This window comes from Lethenteron reissneri, chromosome 7 (genome assembly GCF_015708825.2).
Source record: "Lethenteron reissneri isolate LAM-NWPU_2019-01 chromosome 7, ASM1570882v1, whole genome shotgun sequence".
Classification (NCBI taxonomy): domain Eukaryota; kingdom Metazoa; phylum Chordata; class Hyperoartia; order Petromyzontiformes; family Petromyzontidae; genus Lethenteron; species Lethenteron reissneri.
Genome location: NC_083785.1, coordinates 613,752 through 624,760, shown reverse-complemented (window position 1 = coordinate 624,760; position 11,009 = coordinate 613,752).

Below are 11,009 nucleotides of genomic sequence, written 5' to 3'. Positions count from 1 at the left end.
TAATACATTTTGTTCTTTCTAATAAAAAAAAGAACGGAATCTTTCAATTGAGCGGTTTCCGATGGGTACGTCTTAAAATACAAGTAGTTGAATCAAGTAAAATTCTTGTATGTGGTTTTTGCGGAAAAATAAATTTTTTCAGAGTAGTTGTTAGTGTCTGATCATAGATAGAAATTGTACAAAATCATATCAGATGAATGATTATATTTATTGAAAACTTTTTCCTGGCGAAGACAGGCTTCATGAACTAGTCATACATAATTCTCTTTATTACCCAAGAAAGCCTCGCTTAGTCTCAAGACTACTTTTTTAACAGGAGGGTCCTGTGTTGGGATGTTTGGCCAGTTCCATTCATGAGTGTTTCGCTCATGGCTGCATCCCGTCAACTCTTGTCTATTGCAGCTTTGTAGGATCGTGAGAGGTGGTAGCAGTTTTGGGGAGATCTTGGTCCAACAGTGGATTGATCATGGCTGGCCGCTTAACATTTGGACCTTTTCGGCCTTGGCTCACTGTCTTGCCTCACGGCAGATGGGGAGCGTACGTTAACAGGAAGTTCCTGTTTTTTGATGCTAATGTTGGTCACGTGACCAGGAAGTGACGATGTTAGATTTCCACTGTACCACGCGGGCGTCAGCCATTACACAGATAAGTCAAGATGGCGGCACGCATCGCATCTCAGTGAGACCACAGCTGCACTTGTCCATTGTGGGAGCTTAAGAAGCATTATCTGTAAGTTGTTTATATTCTTATAATATTGGAAATTCTGTTGTAATGTTGGAATGACCGTTATAGCAATGTAAATGCCTTTATGGTGCCGTTAAGTTGTTGTAGTAAATACGAGGCCTAGTTAGTAACGAAGCCTGTGACTTTCCTTATTGTGGATGTTACTTGTGATTTAGTAGGTCGAGTCAGACTTGTGCCTATGTTGCGATCCTGAGAGTGATGACGAAGTATCTCATCCACAGTTTAGTGTTAAGTGTAATGCTGTACATTTGGGGTGCAGTGGGATGAATACACTATGTGCCTGTATGCAACGCACCAGCTTGTGCCTTTGTCTAGTTGTTCAGGGGTAATGTGGGGGCCTGGTCCTTCCAGGATCTATTGTTATCTGAGACAATGTTCTGATGCTGTGGTGTTCATTGTGTGGGTGTTTCCGAATTATAACAGATGCTGTATCTGTGTTTTCTCACCAGTTTTACCTGTTACAATCAATAAATGACGATCGGAGTTGGACGGTCATCCTGGCTTCGAGGGTTTATTGAACACATGGTTGTCTACTCGACTAGCGGTGCAACGCAGCGCACAGCGAGGCCGAGATAGTAAAAAGATACTCTTCTTAAAGCTCCCAAGAAGCCCTGCAGCCAGCTCTGCAGTCAACTCAGCAGCCATCCCTGCAGCCAGCCCTGCAGTCAGCTCTGCAGCCAGCTCTGCAGTCAGCTCTGCAGCCAGCTCTGCAGCCAGCCCTGCAGCAAGCTCTGCAGCCAGCTCTGCAGCCAGCCCTGCAGTCAACTCTGCAGCCAGCTCTGCAGTCAGCTCTGCAGCCAGCCCTGCAGCCAGCTCTGCAGCCAGCCCTGCAGCCAGCTCTGCAGCCAGCCCTGCAGCCAGCTCTGCAGCCAGCCCTGCAGTCAGCTCTGCAGCCAGCCCTGCAGCCAGCTCTGCAGCCAGCCCTGCAGCCAGCTCTGCAGCCAGCTCTGCAGTCAGCTCTGCAGCCAGCTCTGCAGCCAGCCCTGCAGTCAGCTCTGCAGCCAGCCCTGCAGCCAGCTCTGCAGCCAGCCCTGAAGTCAACTCTGCAGCCAGCTCTGCAGCCAGCCCTGCAGTCAGCCTGCAACAAGCAAGGAGCTCTGCAACGAGTCTACATTAAAATCGTGCTGCAAGCATCGCAGCATGGAAAGCCACAGTTCAGCAGGGAGAGATGCTGAAGAAGGTGAACCAAACAATCCAGGATCTCCCATCCTGCCTCAAGAGGACCAAGGGAGTTCAAGGCCCCAGAGGGAGGTCAGGTTTACGCAACGGGCCTTGGAAAGCTATGAGGCTGAGAAACAGGACCTGGATGCCAGGATACAACGGGCATGGAACCGGGTTGAAGCAGATTTATCTGAAGCTTCAAATGCCTCAGACACAGTGGCCTCAATTCAGCGAGCCATCCAGCGAGTGAATGTGAGCAGCTCAAGCTACAAGCTCCTGGCAAATAGATACATCTCCCTCCTGATGAAGGTGAAAACAGATGAGGGCATTGAGGGAGTGCGCAGACAAGAGCACTTCCTTGAACTGCTCGATGATAATGTCCAGGCAGTGGTACAAGATGCAATGGACCGTGTGGAGGGCTTAAGAGAGACACGATCTCAGCACTCTGTCTCATCCAGGTCCACCACAAGATCTAAAGCCTCAGCGCACTCACAGACATCATCTACTAGTATGGCAGCAGCTCAGGCACGCGCCGCAGCAGAAGCAGCAAGCGCCCGTATCGCCTACATGGCTGAAGAGGAAGCCATGCTAATTGAAAAGGCTCGCATACAAGAAGAAGCAAGCATAGCAGAGAGTACATTAGTGGCTACCGCCACACGGAAGAAAATTGAGCTGGATGCTAAGTTAAGCACCCTACAACTCAAAAAAGAAGCAGCTGCTGCAAGGGCCCAGGCAGAGGTGCTCGAGGCAGCAGCCAACCTGGATAAGGAAGAGAATTGAAGTGAGTTTGGCACTCGGATACCTGTCAAGGACCGCGATCAACTCACCAGAAAAAATATTTTGGACTGGTCTGAACAGTGCATCAATGCTCCTCCACCAAACGATACTGAACAAAGGGTGGACGTTCAGGCATCGCCATTTCCACACTGAATGAACATGAATGCTGTCTACAGGAATGGTGGAAACGCATATCCCGCTCTGGCAGTTAGTCGCCAACTCAGCGTCGCACACGTGGGGTCAGACGTGGATGCACCAAGTCAGACCCACATTCCAGACAGTCACATAAGGGGATCCAACCAACGTGATCGAAACCCTTTGGGCCCACAGTCCAACGCCATTGCAAATGACGGCATGCTAGGCAATACAGCCAATAATGCCACCTCACAAGCGCCAGTATGGTCACACCCTGGATCAGCAGGACTAGGAGACTTTGCTAGGTACCTGGCTCACCGCGAACTAATCAACACAGGACTCGTTAAGTTTGATGACCACTCTGAGAACTATCGAGCCTGGAGATCTACCTTCAGGAATGCAATCCGAAATGCAGACATCTCTGCAAGTGAAGAACTCGACCTGTTGGTGAAATGGTTAGGAAATGAATCTGCAGAGTACGCAAAGAGGATCCAGTCAGCAAACATTGACGACCCCGCCTCAAGCCTGCATGCGGTGTGGGAGAGGCTCGAGGAGTGCTATGGTAGCCCAGAAACCATTGAGAAGGCTCTCTTCAAGAAGTTTCAGAACTTTCCAAAAATCTCTGGTCGAGACAATAAAAGGTTACGGGAGCTTGGAGATCTTTTGATGGAGCTTGAATCAGCCCAGGCTGATCCCTACTTACCAGGTCTCATTTTCTTGAATACCTACCATGGCGTGAACCCCATCGTAGAGAAATTGCCATTTGACGTGCAGGAAAAATGGAGAACAGCGGGTTCAAGATACAAGTCAGAGCATCAGGTTGCATTCCCCCCATTCTCTTTTTTCTCAAAGTTTATCCGCAACCTGGCTAAGACTAGAAATGACCCGAGTTTCATGTTTGGCACCACGGGGATTTCCAGTCCAGATCTCCCAAAAATGGAAAGGACAACGGCGAAACGAGGAACAGCGAGAGTGCCAATTTCCGTACACAAGACTGAGGTCTCTCCTACGACATTCGCAAACTCTGTCCAGGCAACCACCACAAAGAAAAAGATAGAAGATCCAGAGAAGCAATGCCCATTGCATGATAAACCTCACTCCCTCCAGAAATGCCGTGAGTTCAGGAGGAAGCCATTGGAAGAGCGGAAGAACATGCTGAAAGAATTTGAAGTGTGCTTCAAATGCTGTGCTTCTACAAACCACCTTGCAAGGAATTGCAAGGCAGATATCAAGTGCGAGGAATGTGGCAGCGACAAACACGCAACTGCTCTGCACACATTTTACTCGAAACCCAGTAGCACTAAGGCTTCCGATCCCAAAGCAGAGCACGGCGGGGAGCAAGGCGAGACCGCCGCACTCACTTCGTCAATCACAACCAAATGCACAGAAGTCTGTGGAGAAGGCTTCAAAGGGAGATCTTGCTCAAAGATATGCCTCGTCCGAGTCTATCCCAAAGGACATCCTGAAAGGGCAGTAAGGATGTACGCCATAATGGACGACCAGAGCAACAGGTCTTTGGCAAGGTCAGAGTTCTTTGATCAGCTAAGTGTAGGTGGGAATTCCTTTCCATACACGCTCAGAACATGCTCAGGACTGATGGAGACAGCGGGAAGAAGAGCGAGCGGCCTCATGGTGGAAACCATAGATAGCACCATGAAGCTAGCCCTTCCTACGGTGACAGAGTGCAACGAGATACCGGACGACAGGAGTGAGATTCCCACGCCCGAAGTTGCACGTCACCACCCACACCTGAAACCCATAGCAGAGTTCATCCCGCCATTGGATCACGCGGCACAGATTTTACTTCTGCTCGGCAGGGACATGCTGAGAGTCCACAAGGTTCGTAATCAACGCAACGGACCTCACGACGCTCCCTACGCCCAGAGACTCGACCTAGGATGGGTCATCATAGGTGACGTTTGTCTCGATGGAACACACAAACCAGACCACATTAGCACATTCAGAACGAGTGTGCTCGTGAATGGATGCACATCGCTCTTCAAACCGTGCCCCAACCACTTCGCGCTGAAAGAGAAACTCGGCGAGAGAAGTCAAGGCTGTACCGTGCAGACTTACGAAGAAACCACCACGACTTCGCTTGTACATCCACCGTCTTCGCTGGATTTTGTTCCTCCACGTTTCTCCAAGCCAGCCCTCACTGACAAGAGGAAGCCAAAGACGAAGCCGCTGCTCGTCGCTCTGCTGGTGGTCGTGGCGGTGGTTGCTGCGGCCGTGGCCTCTCCATTCCTAGACCCGGAGCTGTCGTCCGAGTAGGAATCCTGGAAGAAGTTCCACGGCAAGGCCCCACAACCAGAACATACCATCCCAAGGCTCGAGCTGTGTGGAGCTGTTCTTGCTACAGAGGTGGCGGAACTGATCTTAGACGAATTTGACATCAAACTGGACGCGGTCAAGTTCTACACGCACAGTAAGGTCGTACTAGGTTACATAAACAACCAAACTAGAAGGTTCTACACCTACATCAGCAACCGGGTGGAGCGCATCAGGAGATCGACGCAGCCGGAGCAATGGAATTACGTTCCAACTGACCAGAATCCAGCAGATCTCGCAACTAGGTCCGTCCCTGCATCTCTGCTGAATCAAACCATCTGGCTGACGGGTCCAGCGTTCCTGTTACGACGTGACGGTGGCCCATGAACTACCAAGGAGACCTTTGGACTCTTAGAGCCCGAGTCCGACAAGGAGATTCGTCCTCTAGTGACAACTTTCGTAACAAGTGTGCGACCAAGAAGTCCACTGAGTCCACACCATTTTGAACATTTCTCGAAATGGACGACGCTCGTGCGAGCGATAGCACATTTAACACATCGCAGACTGCTTTCATCGCCCGATGAGAGGCACCACTGGTAGCTGCAATGGATGGCATTACTGCACAGTGCCATGTACTGAAGACGAGCTTTCCAGAGCAAGGAAATCAATCTTCCGCTGTGTGCAACAGGCAGCTTATGCAAGTGAGATCAAGGCCATCAACAAGGAAGAAGACCTTCCTAGGGTCAGCACCCTCAGGAAGCTAAACCCCGGGATGGACAAAGACGACTTGCTCAGGATCGGTGGTCGGCTAGGGAATGCAAAATTATATGAGAATGAACGAAACCCTCTCATAATCCCAAGCCAGAGCCACATCGCAATCTTACTCGTGCGCCACTACCACGAGAAGGTCAAGCACCAAGGTCGGCACTTCACAGAAGGAGCAATCCGATCTGCAGGGCTGTGGATCGTTGGAGCAAAGAGGTGCATCGCCAGCACAATCCACAAGTGTATCCGGTGTCGCAAGCTACGTGGAAAACAGGAAGAACAGAAAATGGCAGACCTCCCAGCCGATCGACTCAGTGTGGAACCTCCCTTCACCTCTGTAGGGATCGACGTGTTCGGACCGTGGACAGTCATCTCCCGCCGCACCAGAGGAGGGCTCGCGAACAGCAAACGTTGGGCAGTGCTGTTCACCTGTATGAGTACACGAGCAGTGCACATCGAAGTCATCGAGTCCATGGACTCTTCGAGCTTTATAAATGCACTCCGGAGGTTCTTCGCCATCAGAGGGCCAGCCAAGCAACTCCGTTCTGATTGTGGAACCAATTTCATAGGAGCATGTAAAGAGCTTAAGATCAATACGGAGAATGTCGAAGATTATTCTGTCAGGAAATACCTTAGTGACCAAGGCTGCACATGGATCTTCAATCCTCCCCACTCTTCGCATATTGGTGGAGCCTGGGAACGCATGATCGGGATTGCTCGACGCATTCTCAACTCCATGCTATGTGATGTCGGGTCCACACGGCTCTCTCACGAGGTCTTGACCACTCTCATGGCCGAGGTCTCAGCCATAATTAACTCAAGACCCCTGATCCCCGTCTCAACCGACCTGGAGTCACCATTCATCTTGACTCCTGCTACACTTCTTACCCAGAAGACAGATGTGCTCACAGCGCCTACCGAGGAGGCCAGCACTGCAGATCTCTACAGACGTCAATGGAGACAAGTGCAGAGCTTCGCGAACACGTTCTGGCGTCGCTGGAAAAACGAGTACCTTACGACACTCCAAGTGCACAACAAGTGGCAGTCTAATAGACCAGACATCCAAGAAGGCGACCTCGTCCTACTGAAGGACAACCAAGCCAAATGGAATGAGTGGCCAATGGGCCGCATCCTCAAGTCGATTCCAAGTGCCGATGGAAAAGTTCGAAAGGTCGACGGTTATGATTGCGAAGCAAGGAGTCGCAAGAACTTTCATCAGGCCCATAGTCGAGATAGTACTACTTCTCTCTCGCAAAGATATGGACAAATAAGTCGACCCGTTGAAGTTGTTATACACTTGTTTATGAGATAGGAAATAAATGGTGGTATCTCCTAGATACCAGACGGGGAGTGTCTTGCCTCACGGCAGATGGGGAGCGTACGTTAACAGGAAGTTCCTGTTTTTTTATGCTAATGTTGGTCACATGACCAGGAAGTGACGATGTTAGATTTCCACTGTACCACGCGGGCGTCAGCCATTACACAGATAAGTCAAGATGGCGGCACGCATCGCATCTCAGTGAGACCACAGCCGCACTTGTCCATTGTGGGAGCTTAAGAAGCATTATCTGTAAGTTGTTTATATTCCTCTAATATTGGAAATTCTGTTGTAATGTTGGAATGACCGTTATAGCAATGTAAATGCCTTTATGGTGCCGTTAAGTTGTTGTAGTAAATACGAGGCCTAGTTAGTAACGAAGCCTGTGACTTTCCTTATTGTGGATGTTACTTGTGATTTAGTAGGTCGAGTCAGACTTGTGCCTATGTTGCGATCCTGAGAGTGATGACGAAGTATCTCATCCACAGTTTAGTGTTAAGTGTAATGCTGTACATTTGGGGTGCAGTGGGATGAATACACTATGTGCCTGTATGCAACGCACCAGCTTGTGCCTTTGTCTAGTTGTTCAGGGGTAATGTGGGGGCCTGGTCCTTCCAGGATCTATTGTTATCTGAGACAATGTTCTGATGCTGTGGTGTTCATTGTGTGGGTGTTTCCGAATTATAACAGATGCTGTATCTGTGTTTTCTCACCAGTTTTACCTGTTACAATCAATAAATGACGATCGGAGTTGGACGGTCATCCTGGCTTCGAGGGTTTATTGAACACATGGTTGTCTACTCGACTAGCGGTGCAACGCAGCGCACAGTGAGGCCGAGATACTCACCAACTGTTTCAAAACGGAGAGCACCAAGCAAATTCTGATGAGTGCTCTTGCCTCTTGTGGGTTTGCACTCTGAGGCTCTGTTTCCTCCCATATGCAAAACACTCTCTCGAGGCTACAATGTTTTAAACAGGAGCAGATGTTCCTTTAAAGGGCTCCATGTCTTGCAAGCATAGAGAAGGGAGGGGATAACTGACCGTGAAGACCCAGAGCTTTGTATGGAACGACAGGCCAGATAGCTTCTACACAGCGTTACGCAGCTCATCACAAGATTCTGAGAGACCTCAGCTCCACGACCGCGGAGCAACTCTGCGAAGGCCGCGATCCCCTCCCAACCCCGGCACTGAACACACGCCCACACGAAGCACACCCAGGTAGTGTCCTGGCACATCGGGTTTTAATCCGGAGGGCCCCTATGGGAAGAGTCCCACGGTTTCTCGGTGCCAGGAGATTGGCCGACCCCTACAGGACAGGTTACATTGCGGTGCCCCTAAATTGGCTTAAAATTGTATGGGCGCAAAAAGAAAAGGTTCCCTGGGCCCACCGCAATGAGTTACTCACAACATTGGGGGGAAGATGGAGGGTGGAATATTAGGCATAAAGAGCAAAACCGAAGGCTCAAACTACTGGGCACGGGAAAAAATGGGTAAGGGGCGAAAAGAGTGTAAAAAAAAACGAAGGCTTGAACAACTGGGCATGGGAGAGCAATGGGTGGGTGGGGCGGCAGCAAGAGTATAAAGGTGGGAGCCCCGGGACGATTGGGGCAGTTGTCTACAACCTCCGGGCCGTCATGACCCACTCCCTGCCTGCCGTCCTGCCTCCTCGAGCCACTCACAGCATCCGTGTGATGCCAGACAGTGATTGGGCAAGTCTTCTCTCGTCCTCCCTCCTACTCTCGCATTATCCGTGGGACGCCGCGAGTCCAGTTTCAAGGTACGGGGTAGGACGTTTGAGTAGCTGGGTTCATAGGCAGAGTTACGCTCGGCTCTCCTCGCAAAATATTCCTCCTCCGGGTAATGTGTATTGGCGCCATTAATAAACTCGAGTTCAGAATATAGGTGTAGTGTGATTTCTGTGTGTGTGGGCAGAACATCGGCGTAGCGTCTGTGATCTATGTGTGGTGCGTCTGTGTGGAGCGACGGTGTGCCCGGTGTGAGAGCGAGCGCAGGGCTGCAGCGTAGGTGTGGTGTGAGTGATTTGAGCGTGCGCGTGTACTGCAGCATATACGGCCGTCGTCGTTTGCGCGTGTTTACGCTCGCGTGCGTGTTTACACAGCAAGCTTTACACGGCCGTTTACACAGTAAAAAATTAAAATATTATTTTTAAAAGCACGTTTTAATGAAATGTACTGTCCGAGCTGCCCCTCCCCCTGCCCCCATCGCCCCTTCCCCTCCCCTCGTTCCACATCCCCCACCCCTCTCGGCGTGGCTCCCCGTGGCTTGCCGTGACGTCAGGGACCGTGGTGATTTACAGGCAACGTGAGTTGAGCGAAGACAATTAGAGCCGTAAAAAAGATTGTTTAAAAATATATATTTTTAATGATAGAATATAGTATTGTCATCAGTATGACATACCTATACCAAGCTTGCAGTCGATGCGACTTTGTGAATACGGTTGAAATTGAGTTACAAGATTTTAGGATACTACACAAAGCAAGTTAAATAAAAGCGTGTAAAATGCTTAAATATATGTTTCGGATTTTTTTTAATGATAGAATATAGTATCGTCATCAATATGACATAGGTTTTTCAAGTATGCAGTCGATAGCACACTCGGAAGTGGGTAAAAATGTAGTTACAAGATTTTTTTGAGGATACAAGACGGAGTGAGTTAAATAAAAGCGTGTAATAACAATAATAATAAAAATCGCGTTAACGGTGAGGCGTGCCCCATAGAGCTATCCCCGCCGGGGTAGGCGTGCATATTCATGCCGCCGTTTATACTGGTAGGAACGAAGTGGACCAGACACCAATAGATTATACTGGTAGGAACGAAGTAACACTGAGTGTATACCAGCCTGCAATAGATTAATGTGTCCGTCCGTCCGTCTGTCCGACAAGATGGCCGCCCGCTCCCCCTGCGATCTGTGAACTAAACAAGATGGCCGTCGCTTCCGACGCCTCACGGCGAAACTTTAAAATTCGCTTCAAATTTACTTTACTGAAACGCAGCACGTTTTTTAGCACAGAGACAAGATACATTTATTAACACAGAGACGAGATACATTTAATCACCTTATTTGTGCACGAAAAGCACGGCGTGAGGCCTAGTGCGGCAGGCTTCGCTGAGGCCTAGTGCGGCAGGCTTTGCGAGGCCTACTGCAGAAAAGGCATCGCGAGGCCTACTGCAGAGAAGGCTTCGCGAGGCCTATTGCAGGGAAGGCTTCGCGAGGCCTACTGCAGAGAAGGCTTCGCGAGGCCTCGTGCAGAAGGCTTCAGCTAGGTCTACTGCAGAGAAGGCTTCGCGAGGCCTAGTGCAGTAGGCTTCGCGAGGCCTAGTGCGGCAGGCTTCGCGAGGCCTACTGCAGAGAAGGCATCGCGAGGCCTACTGCAGAGAAGGCTTCGCGAGGCCTACTGCAGAGAAGGCTTCGCGAGGCCTAGTGCAGAAGGCTTCGCGAGGCCTACTGCAGGAGGCTTCGCGAGGCCTACTGCGACAGGCTTCGCGAGGCCGTCCGTCTGTCCGACAAGATGGCCGCCCGCTCCCCCTGCGATCCGTGAACTAAATGAACTAAACAAGATGGCCGTCGCATCCGGCGCAGCCAATGACATCGCCTGTTGCAATCCTTGCTCTGTGGGCGCGCGAGTCAGTGGGGAGGGGGGTGTGGACGTCATCGCTCTGTGGGCGCGCGGGTCAGTGGAGAGGGGGGTGTGGACGTCATTGCTCTGTGGGCTCGCGGTTCAGTGGGGAGGGGGTGTGGACGTCATTGCTCTGTGGGCGCGCGAGTCAGTGGGGAGGGGGGTGTGGACGTCATTGCTCTGTGGGCGCGGGTCAGTG